Genomic DNA, 19,245 nt, shown 5'->3' on the forward strand with positions numbered 1-19,245 from the left:
GTACAAAGTATTTTTATTTGATTTACGTTGCACCGACATAGATAGGTTTTATGGCGACGATAGGAAAGGGCTAGGAGTAGCTTAGGCCTTAATTAAGGTACAGGCCCAGCATTTGACTGGTGTGAAAGTGGGAAACCACGTAATACCATCTTCAGCGCTGCCGACAGTGGGGTTCGAATCCACTATCTCTCGGATGCAAGCTCACAGCTGTGCACCGCTAACCACACGGTCAACTCGCCCGTTCGTACAGAGTGTAACAGCCTGCCTGAATATTGATGGGAAGTAGCTGGGGAGTTAGATAACTTTCTTTTTTAGCATGCCATTCCCCTGGTTTATAAATTTTCTGATACTACTGGTACGTAACACACTGGATCATCATAGCATTCGGGCTATTCAATCCCTACTCTGAGGCACTGATTGGAATGAACAGTGTGCATAATTAGCGGAATAATGGCAGATGAGTGTTCATGGCAATCTGCGGCCTGGTCATCCCAGCTCTGGATCTTTGGACTATTAGATTGGCACCGCAATCTAACCGCAACACTGTACGTTAAAAGTGATAAAACGTGCGGCTTTCCATTTGATCGAGTATTTTATATTATAGCATTGCTTTTAATCGCTACATTCCTACTTACGTTTTAGTAATGACCTATGTTGATTTCAGTTAGGAAAACCACAAAGTCAGTCTTTCTGAGAATCCCGTAGCAAAGCACGGGTACATCAGCTAGTATATATATATATATATATATATATATATATACGCTGGCAGCCAGGAATGAGTTAGCTGGAAAATTTATAATGTCCAATAACAGACCATTTATATTGGTATTATAAATTTCCTCATTCGGGACAAATATTTCAGGTTTCCTATGGAAATCAACATCTATATCATTTGATGGCCAAGCAGGCATCAATTTTTGGTAATGAGACAAAGTCTCTCATAGTGCATTGGCACTGCCGGTGGCTCGAAGTAGCCTACGCAGTGGCCTCCATGGTATGCACTAGCCATGCGTCGTGGTGGGTGTGCTAAGTACCAACTGATGAGCCCAATTTAGCACATGGGGGCGTAATGCTGGCAGCCAGGAATGAGTTAGATGGAAAATTTATAATGTCCAATAACGGACCATTTATATTGGTATTACCCTATTTCTGTCGGAAAACACCAATGGGTCTGCTGAAATCTTTACATTGCCATCTGATGGACGAATCACCATCAACAGTGTCATATGCCCTCACTCCATATGAACACTGCAGAGAGGTTTGGATTTTAATCTAGGATTTAGGTACACAATCTGGTGATTAGATACTGTATGACCGGGTGAGTTGACCATGCAGTTAGGGGCGCGCAGCTGTGAGCTTGCATCAGGGAGATAATGGATTTGAACCCCACTCTCGGCAGCCCTAAATATGGTTTTTCATGGTTTCCCATTTTCACACCATGCAAATGCTGGGGCTGTACCTTAATTAAGGCCACGGCTGCTTCCTTCCCATTCCTAGGCCTTTCCTATCCCATCATTGCCATAAAACCTATCTGCATCGGTGCAATGTAAAACAAATAGCAAAAAAAATTTTTTTAATATACTGTATGCTACCACCTCACCCACACTGGAGGCCAACATTCCGATGGGTTTTTTATTTTCCCCGACAAACAGGACTTGAACCAGGTAATCACAGTCACAGACCATTTAGACTTGATGCTTTAACGATCATGGCCACCGTTCGGGCCAATATACAAACATGATATTACAGAAAATAACCCCACTCATAACATAATTATTGATTAGTAGTTTAGGGGAAAGCATAAAATTCATTTCTCAAAAATCAATGTTATTTGTGGTCCTATTGATAAATACTACATAACTTTAAAGTTATGTAGAATTATATTTGCGATAATTTATAACTTATACATTTTTACTGTCATCATCGTTGACCATCTCCAGTTGCCCGGGTGTGGTGTACGAACCCCCTCCATCTTTGTCTGTCCACGAACCACTGTTCTCTCATAATCTTCTCCCAATCTTGTCCTCTCTCCTTGACATTTCTCTTCACCAGATCTGTCCATTTTCCTCTGGGTCTGCCCACTGGTCTTTTTCCTTTTACTTCTCTTTCATATTCTCTTCTTGCACTCATCCTTCTTACATGGTCATACCACTTCAATCTTGCTTTCTGAATCCTCTGTAGTAAGGAGTCTCCTATTCCCACCTCCTCTCGGAATTTTTCATTCCAGAACTTTTCCTTCCTGGTCTTCTGTATCATGGTGTGTAGGAACTTAATTTCTGTAGCTTGGAGTTTTGAATTGTCTTATCTCATTAATGTGGTAGTTACCAAGCTATACGTGACGATGGGTGTATAATATGATTTATATAATGTCATCTTTGCTTTAAATGATACTTGTTTATCCCACAGCAGTTGTCTTACTTGGTGGTAAAATTGAGTTGCCTTGCTAATTCGATTGTCCACCTCATACTTTACCAAGTTGTCTTTTGATACTATACTACCCAAGTACTTAAACGCTGGAACACTGTCCAGTTTGGTGTCATTTATTCTGATTTGTGGTTTGTCATCTCCCTTCTATAACTTATTCACCACCATCTTAGTCTTGTTGATATTTAAATCATACATCTTAAACTCTTGACTCCATTTCTGCAGATTTTTCTCCACATAATTTTCGATTTCACCCCAGATCACCATGTCGTCTGCAAAGATGAAAGCTTGCAAAGTCGTGTTGCTCCTTCATTTTTAGAGCCGTTATTATGGCATCCATCAAGTGATAAATAAGAGGGGTGGCAAAACACTGCCTTGCCGTACTCCTCTCTTCATATCAAAGCATTTGGACAGCCCGCAACCCACTTGCCTTCTGGTTTTATCATACAGCATCTTCAATTTGCAATAAGACTGTCATGAACTCCCAGATCTTTCAGGCATTTCCAGATATGCTCCCTTGGTACGCTATCATAAGCCTTTTCGATGTCTAGGAATAGTAGAAAAAGTGGTTTCCCTTTTTCCCAGTGCTTTCCATTAACATCCTGACAGCAAAGATAAGGTCTGTAATTGTTCTTCCAGACCTAAAACCATATTGTTCCTCTTCCAATAAAGGTTCTACAATTGCTCTTAATCTACTCTCTAGGATTTTTTCCAGAAGTTTTAGACCATGAGGGAGCAGAGTAATTTCACAGTAGTTGATTCATTTCAGTCTACTCCCCTTCTTGAAAAGAGGTATGATTATACCCTTCTTCTAGGCTTCCGGGATAGTGTTTTCCTGCCGTACTGTGTTAAGGAGTCTATATAACCACTGGACTGTTTGAAGTTCCTGCTGCTCGCAACATTTCTGTACTTAACTCATCCACTCTAACTGCTTTTCCTTTCCTCATAATTTTCATGGACTTTTCTATCTCCAGCCATGTAATTGGGGGTTGTATGCTTCTACTTTCCTTGTTACTACTACACGGTGCCTCAATGCCTGATGTAGTGCTCGCTACTCCATTTAAAAGATTATCAAAAAAAGTCTTAAATTCATTCCTTGTTTCATCTTCTCGTAATAAGGTTCCGTTGTCCCCTTCTATTACCTTTATATCCTCTTGTTCACACCTTCTGTTCTTGACTACCCTGTACAATAATTTCCTATTTCCTCTGCTGTGTAATTCCAATTTATCCACAAACTCATTCCATGCTTTTCCTTCTCTTCTCTTACTACCTTCTTTTTGTTTTTTATGTCGCACCAACACAAATAGGTCTTATGGCGACGATGGGATAGGAAAGGCCTAGGAATGGGAAGGAAGCAGCCGTGGCCTTAATTAAGGTACAGCCCCAGCATTTGCATGGTGTAAAAATAGGAAAACATGGAAAGCCATCTTCAGGGCTGCCGACAGTGGGGTTCGAACCCACTATCTCCCGGATGCAAGCTCACAGCTGCGCGCTCCTAATCGCATGGCCAACTCGCCGACACTACCCTATTAACATTGGATTTCTTTGTTCTATGAAGTTCCTGTAGTCTATTAACTTGTTGCCTTGCGCATTCTTGGATATATATATATATATATTTTTTAATCTAGCATCTTTTTTGCTTGGTTTATTGCTTTAATGTCTGTTTTGACTTTGTCATTCCACAAAGGTGTCTCTTTTTCCTTCATGGTTGATCCTTTTAACCCACAAAGTTATTTAGATTCTCCCACAAATGTATCTTTAAAAATTTTCCACTCTTCCTATACTGTTATTGTTTCTCCCCGTGGTAGGTTCTCTTGTATTCTATTCTGATATTCTTCCTGGAACTGAGCTTTTTCTAATTTCCATATCTTTATTTTTTGTTTCTTCTTTGTTTTCTTCTGAATTTCATTTGTCATATGGTCCAAGTCCATGATCACCGAGCTCGATAGCTGCAGTCGCTTAAGTGCGACCAGTATCCAGTAATACTAATATAAATGGTCCATTATTGGACATTATAAATTTTCCAGCTAGCTCATTCTTGGTTGCCAGCGTTTCGCCCTCGTGTGCTAGGGTGGGCTCGTCAGTTGGTACCTAGCACACCTACCAATACGCTGGCTAGTGCATACCGTGGAGGCCACTGGTATTATAAATTTGCTCATTCAGGACAAATATTTCAGATTCCCTATGGAAATCAACATCTATATCATCAGTATCCAGTAATCGGGAGATAGTGGGTTTGAACCCCACTGTCAACAGACCTGAAGATGGTTTTCTGTGGTTTCCCATTTTCACACCCGGCAAATGTTGGGGCTGTTCCTTAATTAAGGCCACAGCTGCTTCCTTCCCATTCCTAGGACTTTCCTATCTCATTGTCGCCATAAGACCTATCTGTGTCGGTGCGACGTGAAGCAAATAGCAATTCCATGATCAGCAATCTATGGTCGTTGTCCATATTTTCACTGGGAATCACCTTGACATTAGTCAACCATTTTCCCCCACCTTTCTTTGTCATGACATAATCGATCAGAGATTTATATTTGCCATCCAGTATCAGGAGATAGTGGGTTCGAACCCCACTATCGGCAGCCCTGAAGATGGTTTTCTGTGGTTTCCCACTTTCACACCAGGCAAATGCTGTGGCTCTTCTGTTTTTTGAAGAAGGTGTTCTTTACGATCATGCCATTTCTTCCACAAAGCTCAATCAGTTATTTGCCTTCTGCATTTCTCTTTCCAAACCCATGTGGCCCAACAATATCCTCACAGCCTTGTATGTTTGCTCCAACTTGTGCATTTAGGTCTCCAATAATGATAATGGTTTCTTCATCGTTTGCTTCATCTAAGTCTCGAAGAAATTTTCTTTATCATCAGCACGGAATCCAGTTTGTGCAATCATGTAATTTGTTGACTCTAATTGTATAGGTAATTTTATGATTTTGTCGTTCTTATAGGAAACTTCTGACACGGCATCCATATCTTTTGTCACTAAAATTCCCACACCATTTTTGGCCTCCTTTTCCAGTCCACACCAATATAATTTGTAGCCACCTCTGAGAACTTTGCTGCCTGTCTTTCTCCATTTTGTTTTGCTCAGACCCAATATAGATATGTTTCTCCTTTGCATCATATCTATGAGTTCTTCAGTCTTACCAGTTAGGGTCAATATATTCATGGTCCCAATTCAAAGTTTTCTCTTGTTCCGTCTATCATTGGAGCCATGTTGGCCGTCATACCTGATAGATCTGCTCAAGGACTGTGTCACATAAGGTAATAACTTCGATTTGAGGCTCTTTTACGTTTGAAAGCGATAAAAGACTAACCACTGGCTTGCTGGGCGTATCGTGGGCTTCGCGCAACTGTTTGGTTTTGCACTAGATGGCCAGTGCCTGACAAGCATTTCCTCATGTCAGCTAGATCTATGGTTTACCCGCCAATACTCGGGCGACTGACTGCAGTGGTTGCCTACTGGGCGATGGGGTCGCCACATCCTTATGCAACATTTATACCGTTCCGGCTATAATGACAGAGATATTTGTAAATTTTGAAAAATGTGTGAATAGAATTGAATGAAAATTGGTATTTAAATTCGAGGAATGAAGCACTGCAGTCTAGGTTATAAATAACTTGATTCATGCTGAATAAAATGTTAGTTTAGGGGAAGGCACCTAAATTTTAACTTTGAAATACCTACGTTCCCGTCAATGACGGGCATTGCAGCTAGTAGGAAATAATTCTTGAAGTAGTAGCAGGGCAAGGATTATAAGAAAGTGGATTTAATCCACCGGTCATTCCCCAGCATTTTCTACCTTTACCAGGCAACGCTATAATGTAAGAGAATTACAAAAAATTGAAACAGCTATTTAAAAAAATGTATATTCACAGCCAATGTGAAAAGTCCTCCAAGAGCAACTCAAGGCCCAAATTACGAGGCATCGTAAGAAATCCCCAAATCTATATATATATAATAAGCGTTTTGTCTGTACATTGATCAGAATTGTAAAATAAAATTGTAAAATAATAGTATTTTTATAATGGTTGTGTCCACAGTAACAAGGAAATGCACTGTTTAATTTTCCGTCTTTTCTGTCTGTCTGTATCTACGTGCATCACGAGAAAATGGCTGAAGAGAATTTTTAAAAAATCAGTATGTTAAGTTGGAGAATGAGGGACTACAATCTAGGCAATAAATAAATTTATTCATGTTGAGTGAAATGGCCTTTCGGGAAAGGCCTAAAATTTAGTTCTCAAATATTTATGTTATTAGTGGTCCTATTGATAAATATTACATAGCTAAAATTATATAGAATTAAATTTCCGATCATTTATGCCTTATACATTTTTACCATATCTGCTATAATAACTGAGAAATACACTAATTTCAATTTTTGTTGCTAAGTTCATATCAAACAACACCGAGCCATGAGAAAATGTGTGAACAGAATTGCATGAAAAACAGTATGTTAAGTTGGGTAATAAGGTGTTACACTCCATGGTGTAAGTAGAACAGTCTAGGCTATAAATATCATTATAGGCCTACATGCTGCATGAAATATTAGTTTAGGGGAAGGCGTCTAAAATTTAATTTTTAAATATCTATGTCATTGGTCCTATCGAAAAATAGCTACTACATAATAAAAATGATAGAGAATACAATTTCCGACCATATATGTCGTAATTCAATTTTACCGTACGAAGTATGATAACAGAATTCATGAATTCAGACATTTGTCGCTTAGTCCATACCACCGTTGAGAATTGCTAACATGGAAGTATTGTTCAATGATTTTAACTGACAATGGTTGTTATCATATTGTCTTAAGGTGTAAAACCGCATGGTCATTAGTTCATATCGACAAGGAAAATTGTGAAGATGACTATAAAAATGAGAAAAAAATTGTAAAGGAACAATTCTTTGAATCATAATGATCGCTTTAAGAATATGACAAGAGGGAGTCTTGAAAGAAGTCTCTTCTCATCAGGTGCTCTAATATCACAAAGTCACAAGAAAACTAAATATGAAGGCCTCCAATATCAAAAGCTCATAAAATTGATCAACAATAACAATATGTGCTTTGTCTCTTCAGCTCCCACTTATCTCCGATAGATGGGATTACTGCTGTGCCCCGAGTAAAACAGCCTGCCTGAATATTGGCGGGAAGTAGCTGGGGAGTTAGATAACTTTGTTTCTTTAGCATGCCATTCCTCTGGTTCATAAATTTTCTGATAACTATTGGTACGTAACACTCTGGTTCATCATAGTAATTCGGCTGTTCTATCCCTACTCTAAGGTGCTGATCAGAATGAGCGGTGCGCAAACTTAACGGAATATGGCAGAGGTGTTTACGGCTGTCTGTGGCCTGCTCATTCCATAGCGAAGCATGGCCACTTCAGCTAGTAGCACATAAACCTCAGTCGATGGAGAAAAGTAGTGTTGACAAAATGTAAATTGCATAAAAACAGCAAAATGAAGTGGGTTTAATCAAAATCACAAAAGGTTTGATAATACAATAGAACTATTACTGTATCACTTATCAATACTAGACCACAAATATTTTAGAAATGACTCCATTTATTTCAAGTCACCAACTTTTGCCATCTCTAAAAAGAAGATTGTTACAACAATTTTTTTTAAAGAATGTTTGTGGGTTACTGTAGTCACGTCCTAGTTTGTGAACCATGGGCAACAGCTGAGTGGCCTAGTACGTGGTCCTGAGAGTTGGGATACCAGCTGCTATGGAATGGGAGTGGGCATCTCGGACATATTCTGAGTCGTGGCCCTCCTTGTGCGCAGGTGGCTAGGACTATACAATTCACCGGTGGTCCATAACCAGTTAGAGGAGAGATCCTCACTTGTACTATGTGCAAGTAGGGTAGCATCCTGCTTCATGAATTTACCGAGCTCAGAACATTTTAAGCAAGCCTTGGACCTATGGGAGTAATGGAGACTCACCCCCATTTGACAGGCGAGGGACTCCTTGGAAACAAACTTGGCGATCAAATGGAATTCGATGGGGAGCTATCAATATTAATGGGGCTTATGGAAGAAAGAAGGTAGAACTGGCTGAGTCAGCAAAGAGGATGCATCTGGATGTGCTAGGAGTAAGTGATATTCGGGTAAGGGGAGATAATGAGGAAGAGATAGGAGATTATAAATTGTACTTGACGGGTGTTAGAAAGTGAAGGGCAGAGTCTGGGGTAGGGCTCTTTATCAGGAATACCATTGCACGCAACATAGTTTCTGTTAGGCATGTAAATGAGCGAATGATGTAGGTAGATTTGTCAGTTGGAGGAATTAGGACAAGAATTGTGTCCGTGTATTCACCATGTGAGGGTGCAGATGAGAATGAATTTGACAAGTTTTATGAAGCATTGAGTGACATCGTGGTCAGGGTGAACAGCAAGGATAGAATAGTGCTAATGGGCGATTTCAGTGCGAGAGTTGGGAACAGAACTGAAGGATACGAAAGGGTGATTGGTAAATGTGGGGAAGATATGGAAGCTAATTGGAATGGGAAGCGTTTGCTGGATTTCTGTGCTAGTATGGGTTTAGCTGTTACGAATACATTCTTCAAGCATAAGGCTATTCACCGCCACACCTGGGAGGCTGGGGGTACCAATGTACGAGTTTTTCGCAGATTTTTCGATGATACAGACTACTATCTGATCTGTAGTGAACTAAGTATCTTTAGGCCTAGGGTAGAGAAAGTAAAATCTGTCTGCAAACGAATAAGGGTAGAAAATCTCCAGGACAAGGAAATTTGACAGAAGTACATGGATATGATTAGTGAGAAGTTTCGAACAGTAGACAGTAAGCAGGTTCAGGATATAGAAAGTGAATGGGTGGCATACAGGGATGCTGTAGTAGAAACAGCAAGGGAATGCCTAGGAACAACTGTGTGTAAAGATGGGAAAAGGCGAACATCTTGGTGGAATGATGAAGTTATAGTAGCCTTAAACGTAAAAAGAAGGCTTATCAGAAATGGCTCCAAACAAGGGCCGAGGCAGATAGGGATTTGTACATAGATAAAGGAAACAGAGCGAAACAAATAGTTGTTGAATCCAAAAAGAAGTCATGGGAAGATTTTGGTAATAACCTGGAAAATCTAGGTCAAGCAGCAGGGAAACCTTTCTGGACAGTAATAATCTTAGGAAGGGAGGGATAAAGGAAATGAACAGTGTTTTGAGTAATTCAGGTGAACTCATAATAGATCCCAGGGAATCACTGGAGAGGTGGAGGGAATATTTTGAACATCTTCTCAATGTAAACAAACAGCCAAGTTCATGGGGAGGAGGAAAATGATGTTGGTGAAATTATGCTGGAGGAAGTGCAAAGAATGGTAAATAAACTCCATTGTCATAAGGCAGCAGGAATAGATGAAATTAGATCTGAAATGGTGATGTATAGTGGAAAGGCAGGGATGAAATGGCTTCATAGAGTAGTAAAATTAGCATGGAGTGTTGGTAAGGTACCTTCAGATTGGACAAAAGCAGTAATTGCACCTATCTATAAGCAAGGGAACAGGAAGGATTGCAACAACTATCGAGGTATCTCATTGATTAGTATACCAGGCAAAGTATTCACTGGCATCTTGGAAGGGAGGGTGTGATCAGTTGTTGAGAGGAAGTTAGATGAAATCCAGTGTGGTTTCAGGCCACAGAGAGGCTGTCAGGATCAGATTTTCAGTATGCGCCAGGTAATTGAAAAATGCTACGAAAGGAATAGGCAGTTGTGTTTATGTTTTGTAGATCTAGAGAAAGCATATGACAGGGTACCGAGGGAAAAGATGTTCACTATACCAGGGGACTATGGAATTAAAGATAGATTATTAAAATCAATCAAAGGCATTTATGTTGACAATTGGGCTTCAGTGAGAATTGATGGTAGAATGAGTTCTTGGTTCAGGGTACTTACAGGGGTTAGACAAGGCTGTAATCTTTCACCTTTGCTGTTCGTAGTTTACATGGATCATCTGCTGAAAGGTATAAAATGGCAGGGAGGGATTCAGTTAGGTGGAAATAGTAAGCAGTTTGGCCTATGCTGATTATTATTAGCGTATGGTAACGTACACAAAACAATACAAAGATTAAATATAAATGAACAGTAAGCACAAACCATTATATACATAATTATAAGATATACACATAACATTGAAAACAATCATGCAAGCAAAAGGGTTCAAAGATTTAGATCCAAATTTTCTAGCCATTGTATGGCCTCAGCAGAAGCCACCACAAAGTCCTGGCTAGATCCAGCGAATGCCCTTCCAATGCATTCGGTGACGATATGGTCGATAGTCTGTTTAACTGCCCCACAGTCACAGGCTGGGGAAGATCTCATACCCCATTTAAACATCATTGAACCACATCTCCCGTGGTTAGTACGGACTCTGGTGAGGGCTACCCATGTCTTGCGGGATAAATCAAAGCCAGCTGGAAGATTCTTATAATTGAACAATGCCCGCCATTGAGTCGGAGCTACGCTGTTCCACTCTTGTTGCCAATCTGCTTTTGGATTGAAATCCCTTCTAACAAGTTCCTGTGCTGTTTGAATAGGAGGAGATCTTGATTTGAGGCGGCTGAATCTGACGTTAGCATCTTCATGGATGGGGAGATCAGGATTGGTTAATATCTTGCTGTATTCTCTAAACAAATTGTTCAATCTTCTAATTCTAGGAGGTTCTATGTGGCTGAGCACTGGCAACCAGAAAAGAGGAGTAGATTTTACTGTGCCACTTATGACACGCATTGTTTCATTCAGGACCGTGTCCACCTTTTTAGCATGAGAGCTGTTGATCCATACGGAAGAACAGTACTCAGCTGTGGAAAGCACCAGCGCCATAGCTGAAGTACGCAAAGTAGATGCAGAGGCTCCCCATGTGGAGCCAGCAAGTTTGTGAATGATGTTGTTGCGTGACCTTAATTTGGCTGCTAGGTTGGTTAGATGTTTCCTGTATGATAGCGTTCGGTCGAGAGTAACTCCAAGATATTTGGGGTTGGCATTGTGAGGGAGAAGACTTCCATTAAGTGACACTTTCAAGGTGATATTCGCTTGCCGGTTATTTAAATGGAAGAAGCAGGTTTCCGTTTTACTAGGGCTTGGTTTCAAGCACCACGTTTTGAAGTATGTGCACAAAACATCCAGATCTGCATTTAAAGTTCTCTCTATCACATTAGCATCCACATGCTGACTAATTATTGCCAGATCGTCGGCATAAGCAAACTGACGAGAGCTCGTGACAGGTATGTCTGCAATATACAAGTTAAACAGTAATGGAGAGAGAACAGATCCTTGAGGTAAACCATTGTTAAGTACCTTTATTTTGCTGTGATTTGTATGCATGACTACCTGGATAATTCTGTTTGAGAGCATATTGTTAATCAGACACGACATTTGACTACACTTTGTCAGTTTAAAGAACTTATACACAATACCTTCTCTCCACACTGTATCATATGCAGCTGTTAGATCAATAAACACTGCACCACTCTTTAATTGCTTTTCAAAACCTGTCTCAATATGTGTTGTCAGTGCAAGCACCTGATCTTCACAACTACGTTGAGGTCTAAAACCAGCCTGTTCGATTGGAATGATTTTAAAAATTAGAGGACTTATTCTATTGTAGATAAGCCTTTCCAAGAGCTTAAAGCAGACACTCATTAAGGCAATTGGTCTATAGCTTTCAACAGAATCCGTAGGTTTACCAGGTTTTAAGATAGCTAGTATCTTAGTTCGTTTAAACTCTGAAGGGAGTTGACTTGTTCGGAGTATGTTTGAAAAAAACTGCACTAGCCAGTTCCTTACATTTTTTCCACAGTGCTTCAAAAATTCTGGGTGTATACCATCAAAACCTGGGGATTTTCCATTTTTCAATTCATTTAAGGCAAGCAAAAGCTCTTGCTCAGTAAAAGGAGCAGAAATGTTGAAAGAAGTAGTGTACTCCTTTTTCAAACGGAACATTTCGTTTTTTATAAACCTTTTGTGTAATTTGTCTGGCTTGGATTTGGACAAACTGGCAATGCGACTAGCAATATGATTAGGTGAAACCTCTGGTTTCAGCTGGGGACTGTAAGGTATTCTTCCCAGCTTCTTTAGAAGACTCCAAGCTTTTCTACTTGAGTGTCTGAAGTCCAGTGTATCTATGGTTTCCTTCCATCTGCTTCGTCTAGCTTCATCTAGTTTATGAAGGAGCTCGTCAGCTACATCATTTTCACCACTCTCCTGGAAATCCTCATAAAGTACTTCACAAGCCTCATCCCACCCTGGAATAAAGTCCTTTCTCACTCCGCGGGGAATATGTCTTTTAGCGCATGTTAGAGTAGCTTTCACAAACCTAGAGTAGTTACTGCAGTCTAATATCTTGGAACTTGAAAATAGGTGCAATGAGTATGGTATGAAAATTAGCCTCTCGAAGACTAAATTGATGTCAGTAGCTAAGAAATTCAGTTGTCAGATGATAAAAAACTAGAACAGGTCAATAATTTCAAGTATTTAGGTTGTGTGTTCTCCCAGGATGGTAATATAGTAAGTGAGATTGAATCAAGGTGTAGTAAAGCTAATGCAGTGAGCTTGCAGTTGCGATCAGCAGTATTCTGTAAGAAGGAAGTCAGCTCCCGGACAAAACTATCTTTACATCGGTCTGTTTTCAGACCAACTTTGCTTTACAGGAGCGAAAGCTGGGTGGACTCAGGATATCTCATTCATAAGTTAGAAGTAACAGACATGAAAGTAGCAAGAATGATTGCTGGTACAAACAGGTGGGAACAATGGCAGAAGGGTACTCAGAATGATGAGATAGAGGCTAATTTAGGAATGAACTTGATGGGTGAAGCTGTATGCATAAACCGGCTTTGGTGGTGGGGTCATGTGAGGCGAATGGAGGAGGATAGTTTTTTTTTAAGTTAAAAACTTCATGATTGTTCCGTATTGAATAGAGAAATAAGAAGATGTATAATATTAGAAGGATCCACCTTTAAATATTCCGTTGTAAGTTGAACTAAAAAGAAGTCAACTTGTTTATTGGGACCGGTTTCGACACATTACAAGTGTCATCATCAGCCAAATAGTAAAATAGGGCAAGATATAAAGATCTTAAAACAACTAATACATTGAACACAGGCAAAAAATTAACATTGATTCATATCGTAGTAATTCAGTTAATGTTCAAAGCACAATGATCGCAGTCAAGAGAGTAAACAGAACATCATTGTCTTGCGCCGAAAACAAATATAGTTGAAGTTCACAAGCAGGTCAAGTATGCACTTATGTAGAGTCGTTGCTAGGCAGGTCTTGTAGGCATTTGTTTCTCAGGCCAAAGAGTAAAAGGTGACGTAATTGAAGTCTTAGGAAAACAGTGTAGGATTTAATTTCGTCAAATTCAAAGTAGGTATATAAGTTTGAAAATAATTTAAAACATTAAAAAGAATAAAGTCAAATAAAAATATATGAAAAATAGGAAGAAATAATAAAAGAAAATTGCAATGTGAGGTTCAACTCGAAACAACTTGCCGTAGTAATTGATAGATGAATGGGAGATGATAAATAGAGAAAAGGTTGGGGAACATTTATTAGAGGGTGGTGGTGGTGGTGGTGGTGGTGGTGGATATTATTGCTATTAGAGGAAGTACAAATGGGTAAATATCTTCTATATAACACTAAACCGAAGTAAAAAAGAGGAAGAGGTCCGACACTTCGAAAAATGAAGATATCGGTAAAAGGAAGACAAGGGCCACGAAGGGCGTGAAAATGAAAGACTCCCTAGCCCTCGCAAACCTAATAGTGTCGGGGTCGGAAAAGAACAAGAGTTGACCAAGGGAGGTCGGATAGGATAGATGAAAGTGAGGAGCCTGGCACAAGTAAGTGGAAGCAATGCCAGGACTCAGCTAAGGGTCCCATGGTCGCCAACCCACGCTCCAAAGTTCAGAGCCCCTGGGGGGTTAGAGAGTGGGAAGGAAAGGAAGAATGGAAGGGATCCGATATTTCAAAAAATGAAGATATCGGCCAAAGGAAGACAAGGGCCATGAAGAGTGTGAAAATGAAAGACAATACCCTCTCATGCCACTTCCCCCTTCCGCAACACCCCCTTTGATCCTCCTTAGTTTCCCCCACTCCCCCTTTTTCCTTCCTTTTCCGTCCCACCCTCTAAGCCCCAGGGGCTCTGAACTTCGGAGCGTGGGTTGGCAACCACGGGGCCCTTAGCTGAGTCCTGGCATTGCTTCCACTTACTTGTGCCAGGCTCCTCACTTTCATCTATCCTGTCCAACCTTCCTTGGTCAACTCTTGTTCTTTTCTGACCCTGATGCTATTAGGTTTCCGAGGGCTAGGGAGTCTTTCATTTTCACGCCCTTTGTGGCCCTTTTCTTCCTTTGGCCGATATCTTCATTTTTTGAAATATCGGATCCCTTCCATTTTTCCTTTCCTTCCCAATCTCTAACCCCCCAGGGGCTCTGAACTTCGGAGCGTGGGTTGGCGACCACGGGACCCTTAGCTGAGTCCTGGCATTGCTTCCACTTACTTGTGCCAGGCTCCTCACTTTCATCTACCCTGTCCGACCTCCCTTGGTCAACTCTTGTTCTTTTCCGACCCCGACACTATTAGGTTTGCGAGGGCTAGGGAGTCTTTCATTTTCACGCCCTTCGTGGCCCTTGTCTTCCTTTTACCGATATCTTCATTTTTCGAAGTGTCGGACCTCTTCCTCTTTTTTACTTCGGTTTAGTGTTATATAGAAGATATTTACCCATTTGTACTTCCTCTAATAGCAATAATCACCACCACCACCACCACCACCACCCTCTAATAAACGTTCCCCAACCTTTTCTCTATTTATCATCTCCCATTCATCTATCAATTACTACGGCAAGTTGTTTCGAGTTGAACCTCACATTGCAATTTTCTTTTATTATTTCTTCCTATTTTTCATATATTTTTATTTGACTTTATTCTTTTTAATGTTTTAAATTATTTTCAAACTTATATACCTACTTTGAATTTGACGAAATTAAATCCTACACTGTTTTCCTAAGACTTCAATTACGTCACCTTTTACTCTTTGGCCTGAGAAACAAATGCCTACAAGACCTGCCTAGCAACGACTCTACATAAGTGCATACTTGACCTGCTTGTGAACTTCAACTACATTTGTTTTCGGCGCAAGACAATGATGTTCTGTTTACTCTCTTGACTGCGATCATTGTGTTTTGGACATTAACTGAATTACTACGATATGAATCAATGTTAATTTTTTGCCTGTGTTCAATGTATTAGTTGTTTTAAGATCTTTATATCTTGCCCTATTTTACTATTTGGCTGATGATGACACTTGTAATGTGTCAAAACCGGTCCCAATAAACAAGTTGTGACTTCTTTTTAGTTCAACTTACAACGGAGTATTGAAAGGTGGATCCTTCTAATATTGTACATCTTCTTGGAGGAGGATAGGTTACCTAGGAGAATAATGGACTCTGCTATGGAGGGTAAGAGAAGTAGAGGTAGACCAAGCCGACGGTTAGACTCGGTTTCTAACGATTTAAAGATAAGAGGTATAGAACTAAATGAGGCCACAACACTAGTTGCAAAACGAGGATTGTGGCGACGTTTAGTAAATTCTCAGATGCTTGCAGACTGAACGCTGAAAGGCATAACAGTCTATAATGATAATGGATGTATGTATGTTTTTTTTAAATTTGCTGAACATCGCACCGACACAGATATGTCTTATGGCGACGATGGGATAGGAAAGGCCTAGGAAGTGGAAGGAAGCGGCCGTGGCCTTAATTAAAGTACAGCGCCGGCATTTGCCTGGTGTGAAAATGGGAAACATGGAAAACCATCTTCAGGGCTGCCGACAGTGGGGCTCGAACCCACTATCTCCCGATTACTGGATACTGTCCACACTTAAGTGACTGCAGCTATAGAGCTCTTTTTTATTTTTTTTATTTTTTAAAGAGTTTCTCAGCGACAGAGGCAATACAATGCCATATAATCTATTTTCCTTTTTTTTTTTTTTTTTTTTTTTTTTTTTTTTTTTTTTTTTTTTTCCATAGAGCTGCTACATCACTCTCCCTCCAGTGAAAACGTACAAACAAAACTTAAAATTAATTTGGAACTAAAATAATAGTAAAAAAATTAAAGCAATATTTACAAATTACACAAGAACAACAGATTCAAGAAAGCATTTTGGAAAATGGGCTGTTCTACCAACTCGTGTTTTCATTGCACTTTTTGGTACTACTTTTGCTTTATCGAGAATTGGTGTCCTGGTTGTCGATATTGGTGTTGATGAGTGGTTTCCTTGTTCAGACTGAATACTTTCAAGGTGATCTGGGTTAACGTGATCCTCATCTACTAACATATATGCTGGTTTTAATCTGTCCACATTAAATCAATGAAAGTAAATTTCCACCTGTTTGATACTATACCGGGTGGTCCACCAGCCCCTTGTGATCCAGTTTTATGCACCCCTTCATATTTACTACAATTCCGAAAGACATCGCTCCCTTTCCCTAAACCGGGGTAATACAACGAGATGTGTGTATATGGGCCAGAAGACACCAGGAATCGTGAATACCACTTTATTTCATTATGGGTACCTCGAATGAACCCATAAAATGAGTACAGATACACAGAACACGTACTTTAAAACAGGAGCTGGGAAGTGGGCGCCGTAGGTCAAGTGTCACAGTATCTCGCATGAAAGCGGGCTGGGTGATATGTGATAATAGACAGTGTTCGAGGTAGGAGGTTTGAATCCCACATAACAGTTTTTCTTAACAGCCAGTTACTGGGATGTGGTAAGGTTGCATACTTGATAGCTTCCAAGGACTGATTTGTTTATTTGACCCTGTAAAAACAGTATGTATCATTGCACTGGGTATGGTGCTGGGTTGGACGAGGATGAGGAGATGAGGGTCTGCGGCCACTTATCTATATCGTACATGTTCCAAGCTTTGTAGACTACAGGTAAGGCAAAGTATGCCCCATTGGAACGATAACAGCATGCGATGGCAGATAAATATGTAGCTGCACGAATTCCCCTCCTTCTAAGCAATTCACAACACAAAGTTTATTCACTGCCTCGAGATGTACTCCAGCTTACATAAAATCAGCTTCATGGTCCGTATCGCACTTCAATAGATTCACAATTAAGTATTTATTTATTTTCCACCTAGTCGATACAATGATTGCTTAAGGCAATTTTTAATGGTCAAAAGTGGTACATGTTTCGTATATTATCAACATCTTCAGCCACATAACACTGTTTAGATGAAAAATATATAAAATTGACAAAGTATTGCTTTAGAGGAAGTGACCTTAAAATTGTCAATCTTATGTTAATTTTAAGGTCACTTCCTCTAAAGCATTACTTTGTCAATTTTATATATTTTTCATCTAAACAGTGTTATGTGGCTGAAGATGTTGATAATATACGAAACATGTACCACTTTTGACCATTAAAAATTGCCTTAAGCAATCATTGTATCGACTAGGTGGAAAATAAATAAATACTTAATTGTGAATGTACTCCAGCAACGAGTATGTGGATATGTTACTTATCTATGGAGAATCTGGACAGAATGTATACCAGGCACAACACCTGTACCAAGAACGCTATCCGGATAAACAACATCCGACGGGCATGATATTTTGGAGTGAGAAAGATGCCTGCGGGATACTGCATCTCTGGGAAGGACATATCCTGTTCGAGATCATCCCGTGACATCTGCTGACAATGAAGAGGTTGTGTTTGACGATATCCGGTGTAACTGTCATACTAGCACAGGGGCCAACACAAAGGAGACGAAGATCAGCAGATCGTCTCTTATGCAGATATTGCATACCCACCGGTTTCACCCATACCATCTGCACTTACACCAAGAGCTCCATGGTCATGATTTCAATGCCCAGGTGGCGTTATGTCAATGGATGTGGACACTGATCCTGCTTTTCTAGCGACTTTCTTATTTACGGATGAAACATGATTCCACAACAATGGAACCATTAATCGCCATAATATGCACTACTGGTGTGCGGATAATCCCCATTGGGTGCGACAGACAACTTCTTGGGTACTATGGGGCGTGAATGTATAGTGTGGAATCATGGATGTTCACCTCATCAGACCCCTTTTCTTTGAGGGCCATCTGACCAGCCAACACTATCTGCGTTTTCTCCAAGATGAACTACCACCATTTTTAGACCATGTGACACTCCTTGAACGCTGCAGGATTTGGTTTCAACATGACAGAACTCCACCGCACGCGGCGGTGATCGTCCGGAACCATCTCCATGTGACGTATCCTGATAAATAGATAGGAAGGGGAGGACCTGTCCCCTAGCCCGCCAGATCTCCCGATCTTATGCCCCCGGATTTTTTTCTGTAGGGCCATGTAAAACAACTGATTTATGTACAGTAGCTGGCCAGTCCTTGTCACCTTAGACAGCTCATCACCGAGGCATGCCGCTCTGTGCCGCCAGAGATGTTGCATGTGGCCAGTCGGTCCTTACAACATCGCGAGCAGCTTTGTATCGACCACAGAGGTCGTCAGTTTGAGCAGGTGCTGCGTTAAACGATGTGGATAACTGAAATCCTGTTACATGTTTCCTAGTCTCTTCAAGCCAAATAAACAAATCTGTCTGTGAAAAATACCGGTATTAAGTACACAACCTTCCTACATCCTAGGCCACTGGCTATAAAAAAATACTTGCATGGGACTTGCACCTTCTAACCCTTGAGCACTGTCAACTAATCACACATCCTACCGCGCACTTGCCATGTGAGCTACTGCGACACTTGAACTATGGCGCCCACTTCCCACCCAATACAATAC

At 40.4% G+C, this 19,245-nt stretch overlaps 1 protein-coding gene across 1 annotated transcript in view; it reads right to left on the minus strand.

Moving 5' to 3' along the window:
* Positions 1-4,491: 4,491 nt before the first annotated feature.
* Rheb (Ras homolog enriched in brain) overlaps positions 4,492-19,245 on the minus strand; it is a 328,978-nt gene continuing 314,224 nt past the window's right edge. The window contains exon 6 of the mRNA XM_068229889.1: positions 4,492-4,515. The gene's annotated coding sequence lies outside the window, so the exon portion shown is untranslated. The remainder of the gene's footprint in view (positions 4,516-19,245) is intronic.

Source organism: Anabrus simplex, chromosome 12, assembly GCF_040414725.1.
Source record: "Anabrus simplex isolate iqAnaSimp1 chromosome 12, ASM4041472v1, whole genome shotgun sequence".
NCBI classification, from domain to species: Eukaryota; Metazoa; Arthropoda; class Insecta; order Orthoptera; family Tettigoniidae; genus Anabrus; species Anabrus simplex.